The sequence below is a fragment of the Triturus cristatus genome, chromosome 7, assembly GCF_964204655.1.
Source record: "Triturus cristatus chromosome 7, aTriCri1.1, whole genome shotgun sequence".
Classification (NCBI taxonomy): Eukaryota; Metazoa; Chordata; class Amphibia; order Caudata; family Salamandridae; genus Triturus; species Triturus cristatus.
This window is the reverse complement of record NC_140590.1, coordinates 1,376,300,887-1,376,314,786: the sequence shown is the minus strand read 5'-3', so window position 1 is coordinate 1,376,314,786 and position 13,900 is coordinate 1,376,300,887. Positions and strand designations below refer to the sequence as shown.

Below are 13,900 nucleotides of genomic sequence, written 5' to 3'. Positions count from 1 at the left end.
CGCATATCATTTTAAGATCTAATCAAGATAGCAAGATTACTTATAGGCCTCTGTTATCTACAATATCTTATCTATGATCTAAAATAAGGGTACCTTTTTGTTTTTAGTTTAAGGAAGCTTTATTGAAATGATTACAGCAAAAGGGTACAATTTAATAGAACACATCTAATAATTAAGTCAAAGGATAATATAAAACATATTAATGCAAGAATATGAAATACAGTTGAAGCATTAAAAACAATAAAATATTGCATTCTAGAGCTATAGACCAATAAAGAAATACTGAATAAAAAGGTACCTTAGTAATGCAGCAATTCGTATTTTGTGTTTTGTAGGAAGGGAAGCAAGGAAAAAGTTAGAGAAAAGAACATGGAGAAAAAGACAATAAAGAGGAATAATAAGGATAAACGGCCTTACCGGTGTCTATTATTAAATTGATCTGAATGGAGGAGTATTTGATCCATAGACATTGAATATATTGGAATTCCATTTCAAACCATTTCATCAAACATTTATTTTACAAAACTTGTTTTTAATAGAAGGACTTTAGATTAAGGAAAGTTTAGTTTGTAGCCAGATAGGTTGGAATAAGTGTTTAAGAGATCTGTAAAGGCAGTTATGGACGTCTGTGGATCTGAGACATGTAAGATAATGTCTTCCACTTAGCCTGTGAATTTAATTTCAGTATGTTTGTAAATAAAGCCATGAAAGGAGGGTGAATGATACAGAGTGTGTAGAAAATGTTCCAAATATAAAATTTAAATTAATGGACATAATGGGCATCCCTGTTGAGTACCACGTTGTAGGAAATAGGAGGATTGGGTGCCATTGATGAAGATTGAGGTGGTTGGGGAAGAATAAAGGAAGCTAATATGTTTTAAAATTCCAGGTCCAAACCATGCCATTTAAGTGCACGCATCATGAAGTGCCAATGTACCTGGTCAAAAGCTTTCTCTTCATCTAAAATGATGGCATCCATAGTAATAGAGCTTTTAGAGGCAATATGCAGAATATTCAAGAAAGCTCTAGAGTTGTCAGCAATATATCTACCCTTAACAAATCCGGTTTGCTCCATACCAATTAGATCAAGGATGACCTGATTGAGCCAAAGGGCTAATATTTTCACAAAAATCTTTCAAATTAGATCCATGAGGGAGATAGGTCAGTAGTTAGCACATGAGGAGAGGTCTTTGTCATTTATTGTAATCAAACATAGCATTGCTTCCAATCTCGAGCCTCATTGTTGGAAAAAAAGTATTAATATATGGAGAGCAGATGGAGAAGTAGAATGTGTGAAAACCGTAGGTAGAATTCGGCTGCAAACCCGTCTGGTCCTGGGGCTTTATCTTTAGGGACTTTGGCTAGTGCTGTCTTTAGGTCTGATATGGATATGTCCTTGTCGAGTAGGGAATAATCCTGAGAAAAATTAGAGCAAGGTGGAAGAGAATCAAAGAAAGAGTCAAGGGCTGCATCTGATGGGGAGAGTTCTGGTGTGTATACATTTCAATAAAGCATTGTAAAATGTCCTAGTCCCTAAAATATTTAATACCTTTGTTGCCTATAATATTTACTATTCTGGACTTTGGGGATTTGACTTTGAGGTAGTTCACAAGCAACTTTCCTGCTCTATTGCACCCACCATAGAACTTAGAATTAATCTTCAAATGAACACTAGATGCCTCTTGTGTCGATTTTTTGTTGAAAGTCGCCTTAGCTTGAGCAAGATCTTTAAGGGTGGCTTAATTGTTAGAGGTATAATATTCATGCTCAAATTGTTTGATAGAGGAGAGTGGGAGTGCAGATTCTGTAAGAGATTTTTTTTCTTTTTAGCAGCAACATAGTCAAGAAAATGACCTCTGGCAATTGCCTTGAAGGTGTCCCATATAAATGGAAAGGTAGGTCTGAGGTAATGTCAAAATAGTCCTTCAAAAATATTTCTAATTTTTACTGAAACGTTGGATTGTTTAATAAGTAGTTATTGAAGTGACATCTATTTGGTCTAGAGGATTCAGGTTTTATTTCTATATGAATAAGAACGGGTGCATAATCGGATATTAGTATAGATCCAATTTCAGCATGGACTAAAGTGGAAAGTAAGTGAGGTGTCAGAAAGATGTAGTCAATTCTAGATTTGCAGTTGTCTGTAGGGGAATAAAAAGTAGATTCCAGATTCTCTGGGTTATAAATCCTCCACGCATTTACCAGTGCCCTGGATTGGATGGTGTTTTTTAAGAATTTTTGCGTTTTATTAGGGACGTACCTGGCTAAAGATTTTCTGTCAGTAAAGGGATCCATAATTTGGTTACAATCTCCTCCCACAAGAAGATTTGTATTAGATCAGGAACGTAGAATATTAGATATGTGTTCCCTAAATTGCACATGTATGCCAGTAGGGCCATAAATGTTAAGGAGGGAATTTGGAGTATTACTTATAGTAAGATGAAGGAGAAGCCACCTTCCATCCTCATCTTTCTCCTCCTTCACAGTCGCCAAGGAAAGAGACTTATGAAATAATATGACCACCCCATTTTTATTCTGTTTTGCAGGAGAACAAAATAATTGACCTATCCAATGCCTCTTTAGTGAATTAATGTCTTTATCTGAAGGATAACTTTCTTGTAACTAAACAATCTTACATTGCAATCTATATTATCATCATTTAATCTTTATTTCGGCAATATTCCAGCCATAAAAGATACAATTAAAACCATCATTACAATCAGATAATAGGACATTAAAACAGTACATACAGGTTCAAAATCCAGTATAAGACCCTAAATGCTAGCCACTATTCACTATTAAAAAACTTCTTTTAGACCACATAGCGAGCAGAAACTTCGATAGGGCAAACACAATATATCCTACAGTGTCTGATTTAAAAAAATTTAATGCAGCTGAGCATTTCTGAAAGCCCAGATTTTTGCAGATTGGTACAATCCAGAACTTCCGAGCTCTACTATAAGCAGGGCAAAAGAATAAAATATGGCATTCATTCTCATTTTCAGCTCCACAGCCTGGGCATTGGGTGTCCCTAGAAGATGACCATTTGCTTGTGAGAGACCCTATTGGGAGTGAGCCAAACCTCCATTGTATATACAGCTTCCTGGCCGCAACAGGGTGGATAACATTCAGAAAATCTTCATAGGCAAATACAGATTTAATTTCTAAAAATTATTTTACCATGGTGCCATTTCGAGAGTCGTGCAGCCATATACTGCTGCAACGTGACCTATAGCGCTCCGTTAATGTTTTGCCTGAAACCTCCCTGCAGGCCTTAACTGGATTATGCCACAGGGCTGGGAGACCCATTGCCAGCAGTTCTTGTTTAACAAAGGTGAGCCATGGTATGTTCGCTGCCTTGCTTGAGCTCAATACTTCTTGCAATTCACTTCTATACTGAGAAAGTTCGGGGGTTATTCATAACCTCCTCCAAAACCTAAGGGGTTTTATGGATAATTCCTCCTGTATGGGGAATAGACCTAAGTCAAACCTTAGCGGTAGAAGGGGTGTGCTTTGGGGAAGCGCCAACAACTGCCGCAGGAATCTATTCTCCACTTTGGAGATTTCAGGCCTGGAAGCATGCCCCCAAAGTTCCCCCCCATACAATGCTGCTGCCCTCGCCCTAGCTTTATATATTTCAAGCGCAGTACTTATAGGCCTATATGTTGAGGCATTTGTCATTTTAAGAATACCCCCCACAATTTGGGACAATTTAAGTTGGGACTTGGCATGATGAGGGCCCCATGAGAGATTTTCACTTAGCGTAACGCCTAAATATTGGAAGTTCTGAACCCTCTCCAGTCTGGCCGATTCCAATATCGGTGCTGGGCGAGTATGTGAAGGGGGATTAAATATCATAAATTTAGTCTTGTCTACGTTAATCTCTAATCCATGGGCACAACAGAAATCATTAAAACCATTCAATATGCGTTGTATCCCCATAGGGGACTTGGAGAGTAGGAGAGTATCATCGGCAAACATTATCGCCGGAACTCTCCTACCTGCCAGTCTAGGTGCATCATTATTTGGCACTGCCTCCAAGTGTGAGATCATTCCATTCACATACAAGCAAAACAAGGTTGGGGCCAGGACGCACCCTTGCCTGACCCCCCTATTTACCGGGAATCTAGCAGACAGTATCCCTCCTCTCGCACATCTAACCTGTGCAAAATTCTGAGCGTGCAACCTTACTAAAACCCCCAGCAGTGCTTGCGCAACTCCCAAGTCCCGAAGCACAGCCCATAGTTTCCCCCTGGGAACAGTATCAAAGGCGGATCGGAGGTCTACAAACACCATGTAGAGGCTGCCACCCTCTATTAATACCGTCTTCCAATAGAGCATAACTAAACGGAAGATCTGGTCCATGGTGGATATGTTCCTCCTAAAACCAGCCTGATATGGGGAAAGAATTTCATTCTCATTGATCCACTCCTGCAGGCGATCTAAAATGAGTTGTGAGAAGATTTTTTGGGGGACATCAATGAGGCTGATGGGCCTGTAATTGACTGGGAGCAGTGGGGAGCCCTTTTTGTAAATTGGTATAATCTCTGCTCCCAGCCAAGTACCCGGCACCTCCATACCACGCAGAATAGAATTAAATAAAGCACAGAAATATGGCGCCCAAATCTTCAGTTGATCTTTAAACAAGTCCCCAGGGAGTTTATCTATACCTGGTGCTTTGCCCATCGCCAATTTCCCTAAGGCGATGAGAACATCCTCAGGGGTAAATTCCAGTGCCTCCACCTCCCCGGGTATAAATATGTGCAATGGCATAGAATCTAGGTCAGTAGTCGCTGCATATAGGGTTTTAAAATGTAGTTCCCACACCCCCATCTCTATATTAGCTTCAATCGCATTGCGAGGTTCATCAGACCGTGTATTCACGATGGCCCAGAATCTCCGTACTTCCTTATTATCAAGCGCGGAGGCTAGGTTCTGCCATCTCTCCCAATCCCAGTCTATCTTGGCCTGTTTCATTAGTTCTTTGTACAATGTCCTAAGTGAGCATATTTTCGTCCTGTCTGTGCCATCTTTTATGGCACTTAACAAATCCGTTTTTATCCTCCTACAGGTGCCATTATACCAAGAGGAGAGGGGCACCCTATTCTTATTTGGAAGAGCAATCGGGTTAAAAATACTTGCTAAACTGTCCACCAGTTCCTGGTGGACCGAAAGCAAGTTCCATGGTGCATCTAGGCTCGGAGCTTGTGCCAAAATATCGCTTACCTTTATAAAAAGGGGAAGAATTACTTTATATAAGTTAGGGAGTGCATTCCTCTTCTCCAGCAAATTCCCCCACTTGACCCGCCGCCTATTATTAGAGATGACAAGGCCAGGATCCCTAATCGTTTCATTATAGCTTTTTAAGATATAAGGGGATTTCATCTTCAACATCAGGGCATTATGTTCACTATCCATTCTGTTCAATACCTCCAGGTCCACTATCTTTGGCCACAATCGAGTCTCTACCATGACATAGTCCAAGTGAGATTCGTGATCTTTTTTATTGTAGGTGCACTTGGAGGGAATATCTGAGGGCTTACGACCATTTACCGCCCTAATCGAGTTGTGTAAGGATAGGGTCGTAATCTGCATGGCCAGTGGAGACCATGCCTTAGCATAGGAGGACTTGCAGGGTGGAATTCCCCAATACTCATCTTCTCCCATCAACGCACCCTCCTTCAACCCTCGCAAAGGCTCATAGTGGCAATTAAAGTCACCAGCGACCACATACTGAATATCACGACTTAGGGAATCAAGAAAAACCGATAATTCCCCAATAGTGCTTGATTCCTTGGCCAAGCTGGTCGGGCGAGAGTAGACATTTACCACTGCAAGTTTATATAATGTGGGCCATGTCATGAGGACACATTGAATGTAATCCGAGTTGGTCTGAATCGATTCTGCCTTACAACTTAGGTGTAGACCAACCCACGTTGTCAGACCACCAGAGGGTCGGCCTTTGCCTCCCCATCGGGCCTTAATATTAAAGGCCACAAACCCCAATCTATGGGACTCCTCCCTAGCCCAAGTCTCCTGAAATAGAATAACATCAGTGGTATCGACAAAAGTACCCCACTCTGGACAGGCTAGCTTACTTTTCAAGCCCGCCACGTTCCATGACATTATAATCATGTACTCAGAGTTCCCCTGGGTGTGGTGTGGGATGACTAATGGAGGGGTATCGCACCCCTGCTGATATACATCACTGCCCAACTGTGTGGCGTCACTACTATTTTCTAGGTTAATTAAAGAGGACTGCTCCCTGGAAATGCAACCTTTTTTCAATGCGGGGCAAATTATACTAGTCCCTACAGAATAAGTGGGGATCCCCGATGTGCCAGGAAGCGGGTTGCTTGCCCTTGCTACCATAGTAGGCTCAGGAACTACGGGTTCACCCACAATTTTGCCCCGAGCTACCTGGTTGTTCCAACCCAGTCAATCGACCTGATCCAGGTCACTAAACCTGTTAAAGCAAGGGGTATGATACACAGCCGAAGCATATGCATCATGCCTAGACTTCCCTCCTCCTCCCCCTCGCGAATATGGTACAAAGGACCATCCTTCTTCCTGAGGCCTCGGGTATTCACTAGGATAGAAGAACGTGAGGGGGCGAACTACAATTTTTGTGTCAGGGCAAAATATGTCCCACTTACAGATGTATTCTGCGGTCCTAGAGTCCCTAAAGTTAACTATCACACAATCACCAGTTAAAGATTTTGGGGTGCGCCCCACCCAACCCACCCTTCTAACCATAATAATCTCACTTCTGACATCAGGGGGCAAAGGCCTATAATTATTGAGCCACTGTATTGTTTTATTTTTCAGAGAACTAAAATTCTCTCTATTTGTGGCGCTAATTTCAGGTACCCCTGTAAGGACAACCAAATAAGGGCTTGCTTCCGGTGGCAAATCAATTCTCGGGGTAATTCTGAAGTCCTCTCTAGCACCTCCCATCCATGCTGCCCTACCAGTGACACTATCATTTTCAGGGGGGACCGTTCCTACATTGTTATGGACTAGGTGCTGGTTATCACTAAGTCTGGCTCCGTGTTGAATATGTAGTAGGTTTTGTGTTTTGGCAGTCGCTTCCTGTGGTATAACCTGTGGGACGGGGGGTGCCCGGGTCTCTGGGCATATAGCATCTGTCCCAACCACCCCAGCTCTACTATTGGAAATACAGTTACAAAAGCACTGGGCGCATGATTTAGTAGCAATACTGCTTAAAGTGCCCATTATTTGTTGTTCAAAATTAGTGAAATGGGTCGCAATTCTGGCAAGCCTCTCTTCCAAGGGACGAAGGAGGGAGCGCAACAGCGTATCTAGTTTCAATGTAATGAGATCCCCTTCTACTTGGGATGCTATTGTAGGAGGAGCCTGTACCTGGCCTGAGCCCTCCCCTGTGATTTTTTGATGCGAGGACTCAGGAAGCAGAACACAGCTCCCTGAACCCTCGCCCACAGCTGCTTTTGAAGCTTTATTATTTCGACGTTTGGATTGTTTTACTTCCCCGGGTTTCGCTCTCGGTGCACTAATGATTTGAGGCTTCGTTTTTGGAATCGTCCCTAAGTCTTTACCCTTTTTTTTCCGTAAGTTCGGTCCATGCCTATTCACTGAGGGCATTATATCACCCGGGATCACAGGAGAACCCTCACAACTTGATAAGCCGCTAAGTGTGGAATCATCTATGAATTGGCTAAGGGGCTGAGTAAGTAGAGATGGTACATCAGGTCCGGTGCTATTAGGAACACCCTTAGAAGCCTTAGGCGTGCGAGCATTTGCAAAGTAACCCATCGAGGATCTTTTAGCCAGGGCAAGGTCCTGTGAGACTCTACGTTCCATCAGATCTATGCCCTGGTCAATCACAGAGTTGGCTCTCACTATAAAATGATCTAAAGTACCAGTGAGATTGCCATTAGGAACAAGATTCCTACCCTCTTTGGCCGTAGAGATAAAACTTGCTAGGTAAAAGTGGTTGCAGGTAATTAATTTCTATAAACGATTGACAAGACTATATGCACACATGGGATATAAATTATCACAGGGAGAGGTCAAAGTTGGGTGGCACATACGGCTTTATCTGCAATATGAAGAGGGGGGGCCCGGTCCGGTCTCCGACGGTCTCAAACGGGCTACAACGGGCCCGCCCTGGGCCCGGGCTTCGCCCGCGTGCGTCCCGCGGTGCGTCCAATGGGCGTGGTTATATGCAGAAAAGCAAGAGGCGTTCCCAGGAAGAGGCAGCAGCTGGGCTTGGAAATAAGGCTGCTGGTCCTCGCAGTCCCGGTCAGTAGTCCCTGGTGGCAAGGTCCGTAGCAACAAGGTGAAGCAGACTGCAGCGAGCGGCACCCGCGAAGCGGGGCCGCGAGCAGTTAAAAGCAGTTACGAGCAGATCAGGTGTGCAGAGGCGGTCCCAGGAAGAGGCAGCAGCTGGGCTTGGAGATAAGGTTGCTGGTCCTCGCAGCCCCGGTCAGTAGTCCCTGGTGGCAAGGTCCGTAGCAACAAGGTGAAGCAGACTGCAGCGAGCAATCTATATTAATGTATGGAAGTACTCTGCTTCTTAAAAGGTTTGCATAGACCTTTGGCATTCCAGGACACTACACAAATATTATTTGCCATACATGAAGATGAAAACACAGATTATAGTATAAATACATCCGTAAAGCGATAAAAGAAATAATGCAAAATATGAAAGACAACCAAGCCATCAAAGTGCAAATACAGCATATGTCTGTAAGGTAAGGTTCAGATAATCAAAAAAAAAGAAGAAAAAAGAAAAGGAAAGGAAAGGTAGGGGAGAGATTGATAGTATCTGATAGCGAAAGAGAAGATGGCAAAAAAATGGAAGGCTTAAACCGTATTTGAACATAGATACAACCAGTACAACAGCAATATCAAGGTGGGGTGGAGAAGCCTGAAGAAAAAGATGGGCATCAGACCAGAGTCAGCCATGGAAAGATGACGAAAGCCACAGAGACAATTAGCTAATAACATATTAAAATAGGAAAGCAGTTAAAAACATAGAGTAGGATTACTATGTTATGTTATGTTATGTTAAATGGGACTTTTATAGCGCAACGGCTACTCCAAAGGAGTGTCCCGGCGCTTTTGTGCTCCAGACCAAAGAAAGAGCTGGAAAACATAATAGTAAAAAGAGCAGGGGCCTAAAGAGGGGGCAGATTATCCAGTGAACAGCCAGGTTTTTAAGTCTTTTCTGAAGGCAAGCAGGTTAGCGGTGTTTCGCAAGGACACCGGTAAGGAATTCCATAGCTGCGGAGCAAGAAAGCTAAAGGACCGGCCGCCTAGCCGAGCCCTTTTGATGCGTGGCACCCGAGCCAAAGCCAAAGCTTCTGACCTGAGGGATCGTACAGGTCGATAGAAGTCCAGCCTCCTCTGAAGATATTTGGCACCATTGCCATGCAAGGCCTTATGGGCGAGAGTCATGGCCTTGAAAAGTATCCTCTTCCGCACCGGAAGCCAGTGAAGGGATACGAGGAGATTGGAGGCACTGGTGCGGCGGTGCAGGCCAAAAATTGCACGAGCAGCAGCGTTCTGAGTAACCTGCAAACGCTGGAGGAGGTATTCAGGCAGACCCAGATATAGGACATTTGCATAGTCCAATCTGGACCCTATGAGTGCCTGAACAGTGATCCTCCGATGTTCCTCCGAGAGAAGGGGAAAGAACTTGCGCAACATTCTGAGTATCCCAAAGCATGTTCCCGTAAGAGTGGAAACCTGGGATTTGAGCGAGAGCTCGTTGTCAATTTTAACCCCCAGGTTCTTAGCCCACTTAGAGGACTGAGTGGGAGGGAACATGTCAGCAGGCCACCATCCCTGCCAATCTGGTTCTGATGGGCATCCGAAGAATAGTATTTCGGATTTGTCCGAGTTGCATTTGAGGCTGTTGTGTGAAAACCAGCTAAAGACAGCCCCAAGGCACTCGCAGATCCTTTCTCCATCGAACTCTTCGCTCTTACGACAGGTGAATAGAAGCTGGGTGTCGTCAGCATAAGAGACGATCCGGGCCCCGTAGGACTCCGCCAGTGTCGCCAGAGGGGTCATAAGGATGTTAAATAGAGTGGGGCTCAGTACAGAGCCCTGAGGCACTCCGACTCCCAATGGCGGCATCTCGGCGGACCCGGGTGGGACCCAGACCGTCTGCCGGCGGTTGGCCAGAAAGGAACGAAACCAGTTGAGCAAGAGGAATACCAAAATAACGAAGTTACAAAGTTGACTGATGAAAAGCACTTCCTGACAAATGAGGACATAGTGTATAAAATGGGTCTGGGATGGGAGACAGTAAGAAAAATACATCTGTGGAAGGGACCAGGGCAAGACATGAGACATCTGTAAAAGTTAAAAGGATATTAGTAGTTGGAAGAAATGTCTTAGATTAAAAACGATTACAGTAACTACTTTGAGAACCAAGACATTTTAAATGCAAAAAGAGACACATTCATGACTGTAAATAAATAAAAAGAAACATTTCAAGTTTTTCCAAGTTCCATTTCTTCTCCCTTGCATTAAAAAATGAAATTCCCTAGGCAGTCTGGGTAGTCAAATGAGATAGTCCTCTCCTTGTAAGTCACTTTAAAAAAACAAGGATGCACAAGGCCATATCGAGTGTTCATGGAGCGTATGGTTAGACGGATGGACAGAAATTCCTTACAAACAGCTGCATTTGCACGAGCCACATCCTGTGAGAAAAAGACTTTCTGTGCAGACCATATAATTTGCTTCCTTTGCTTGGCCGCTAATAAAACCATAAGTAGTTTGATGTATTCCCATATAAGAATTAATATTCCTCTTGGACGTCACAATGATGAAGCTCATGAAGATTTAGGGCCTACTCGATGAGCACATTGTAGAATGAGATTTGTATCCTCCATGACCCCAACTATCTTCGGGATGTGTATTTTAAGAAAGGCAAGCATGTCTTGGCCCTCCACCCCCTCAGGAATGGCGTACATTCTGAGTTTATGACTGCTGTGATTTCCAAGTCCTCAGTTTGTTGTTTGAGAAGCAGGATTTCCTTAGACACATCTTCAATCTTAGCTGCTGCATCCTGTGTGTTACTAAGCCGCTGATCCACATCAGTCACCCTGGATTCAATACTGGACCATTTTTCCTCTATGCAGTGAAGTTTAGTGTTGGTCTCTATGATAAATGATTTCAAGAGTTTTATTTCTTCCATGTGGTCTTCGAAGGTCAAAGATAGTACAAACTTCTTTGGAGAACCAGGGTCTTTCTTTTGCCGTTTAGTTACAGTGTTAATGTTTCTGCAAGCAGAGGGAATTGTTCCAGATGAGGTTGCAACCTTTTGCAGGAGGAATAGGGGGGCTTTAGATTCATAAAATAGCCCAGAGTTTGCAGGCCTCAAAGTTAGGGAAAAAACACTTACTGACAGTGTAGATTCACAGAGAGAAACGCAACAAAGGCAGCCCTTTGCCTCGGGGCCCGAGACTTTATTAAAGAGAACAGGAGTTAATGCAGTAAAGATAACTAACTGAGGAGAGGGCTGTTCATACGACTTTTTTTTTAAACTATAGCCGGTCTAAAATTCACCCAGACCAACATGAGGGGGCAGCATTAAGAGTCTTGCGAGCAAAAGAGCTGTTGAAGCCAGCCTCCAGCAAAATTAACAGAGATCCATATTTATAAAAACAGTTGACGGTGTAACGCCTATCCAGACAGCATGAGGAGGCAGTAATAAACAATATGCAGGCAAAAGGGGCTCCAGCGAATTCAGCAGTGCACTATATTTTTAGGTCTCATCTAGCGTTGCAGCGCGAATGCGCTGCCATCGCTTTGTGAGGCATGCAGTATATACTGTAGCGTGGAAGCTTCGTGGAAGCTCTGCCCACTGTCTGCCCATTGGCTTTTGTCTTAAATGCTGCCTTCCAATTGGTTTGAGGCTTGTTAGTCCCTCCTCATTCATCATTTGTATCTTTCCACGGCTATTGGCTTCTTTACTCCTGACACTATTTTCTTTTAGGTCTCACCTAGCGTTGCAGCACGAATGCGCTGCAATCGCTTTGCGAGGCATGCAGTATATACTGTAGTGTGAAAGCTTTGTGGAAGCTCCGCCCACTCTTTGCCCATTGGCTTTTGTCTTAAATGCTGCCTTCCGATTGGTTTGAGGCTTGTTAGTCCCTCCTCATTCATCATTTGTATCCTTCCTTTACTCTTAACACTATTTTCTTCCCTATCTCCCCACCCCACCGCCCCCTCCCTCAGTCTGTGACTTCTCACCCTCCCCCCCCCCCCCACTCCCGTTTGTATTTTCTTGCCTGCCGGCACTTCCGTTTTCATCTTTATTTTTGCCACCTTGAAATATGCGAGTTCAAGATGTGTGCTGTACAAAAACTTCTTGTGTTTAATGAACTAGATTTGAATGTTACTCTAAATATAATAAGACTCTAGGCAACATTCGGGGTATGCATGGCAACTCATGCCTCTTAGTTCACAAATGGCATTGTTGTAGGGCGGGAGGAGCGGCAGTGTTCTAACTCATGCTTAAAAAAAGCACTTTTAATAACTTCCTCTCAATTCAGTGCTATAATCTTGTGTACTGAGGTGACGCGCTAAAGAAATGAACTTTTTTGAATTCTGAAGAGGCATTATCGCACATTTACATCATGTTTACTGTATGATTAGCAATGCAGATCATTTTCACGGCTCGCCCACTGGCTCTTATACGCTTGGCTCGTCCTCGGCTGGCTCTACCTGTTAATTAATATATTGGCTTGCGCACCTCTAACAAAGAGAGATGAATGGATACATGACAGTGAGCCCGGTAGATAGTAGAGAAATAGACTGATGCAGACAAACAGACAAAGTCAGTCTCCATTGCCTCACGTCAGAATAATCATTTTCAATAACCTGGAAATCTGCCGACAACTCCCGCATGCCCCAACCTCATCCCCCTCACCTATTCTTAGCAGAAGCGGCAGATTCTGAGCTGTGCCCTGCTGGTGCAGAGGAGCACGGCAGAGTCTGTACAAGCGCTGGGATCCCTAGCCTCTCCGGGCGGGCACCTAAGCCTTCCAGGTGCCTTCACACTCAGGATAAATGAATACATTTTGTTCTGTGCTTTAGTCGCCCCACTGTGAGCACTGTCTGGTAGATGAAGCTCTGTGTTAATAAACTTATTCAGAGAGGTGGTTGTGTACAAACAAACAACAGCCACAATACTGTATGTTTTGAACGTGTAGTTAAATACCTGCTCATCGAGTACCTCATTGGCTGATCATTCCATGGCACTATCAAAATACATTTGGACAAATTTACTCAACTATAAAACATTCACTTCTATGGGTCATTTAACAACTCGGGGCTTTGGGGTTAGGTAACCTAGTTTGGATGCTGTGTGTAAAAGAGTAAATACAAAAATTAATGCAATGAAACTAAGCAACCAGTATTGTCTAAAATACTGTGAAAACTGACACGTATTCTGGCAGTTTGTTTAGTTAATGTCGATTTTCTCATAGATGCGAGTAAAGTATTCTTAATATCTCAATGAAATATGCACACTTTTAACTAATAGCACCGGGCGACCTTTGACAACTAGGCAATGAATACATTTTCATGTACCCCCGAAGCCCCTCTGCCCCCACCCCCTTGGCAAACTTCATTGCCTCCCAGTGTTTGGGGGATAACCAAGACGCAGAAGAGTGAGTCAAATAGTCTAGAAAATGAAAGAGAAGCCGGGATTTGGATTCACATGATCCGATCCTGATCGCGTTGGTTAGTCTGTAAGCACTACTTTTATTAATGAGTTTCGCATTAGTAAAGCACCACGGTGTGCATGTGTGGCGACACTTCACCCATGAGGTACGTGCCAAGGAATTGTTGACACTATCCACACTTTGCGTCTTTTTCAATATATTTATTACGAAGTGCA

General features: G+C 43.6%; 1 pseudogene; it reads left to right on the top strand.

The window, feature by feature from the left end:
* The window catches only part of LOC146812097 (uncharacterized), a 163,947-nt pseudogene that overhangs the window by 123,421 nt on the left and 26,626 nt on the right, over positions 1–13,900 (top strand).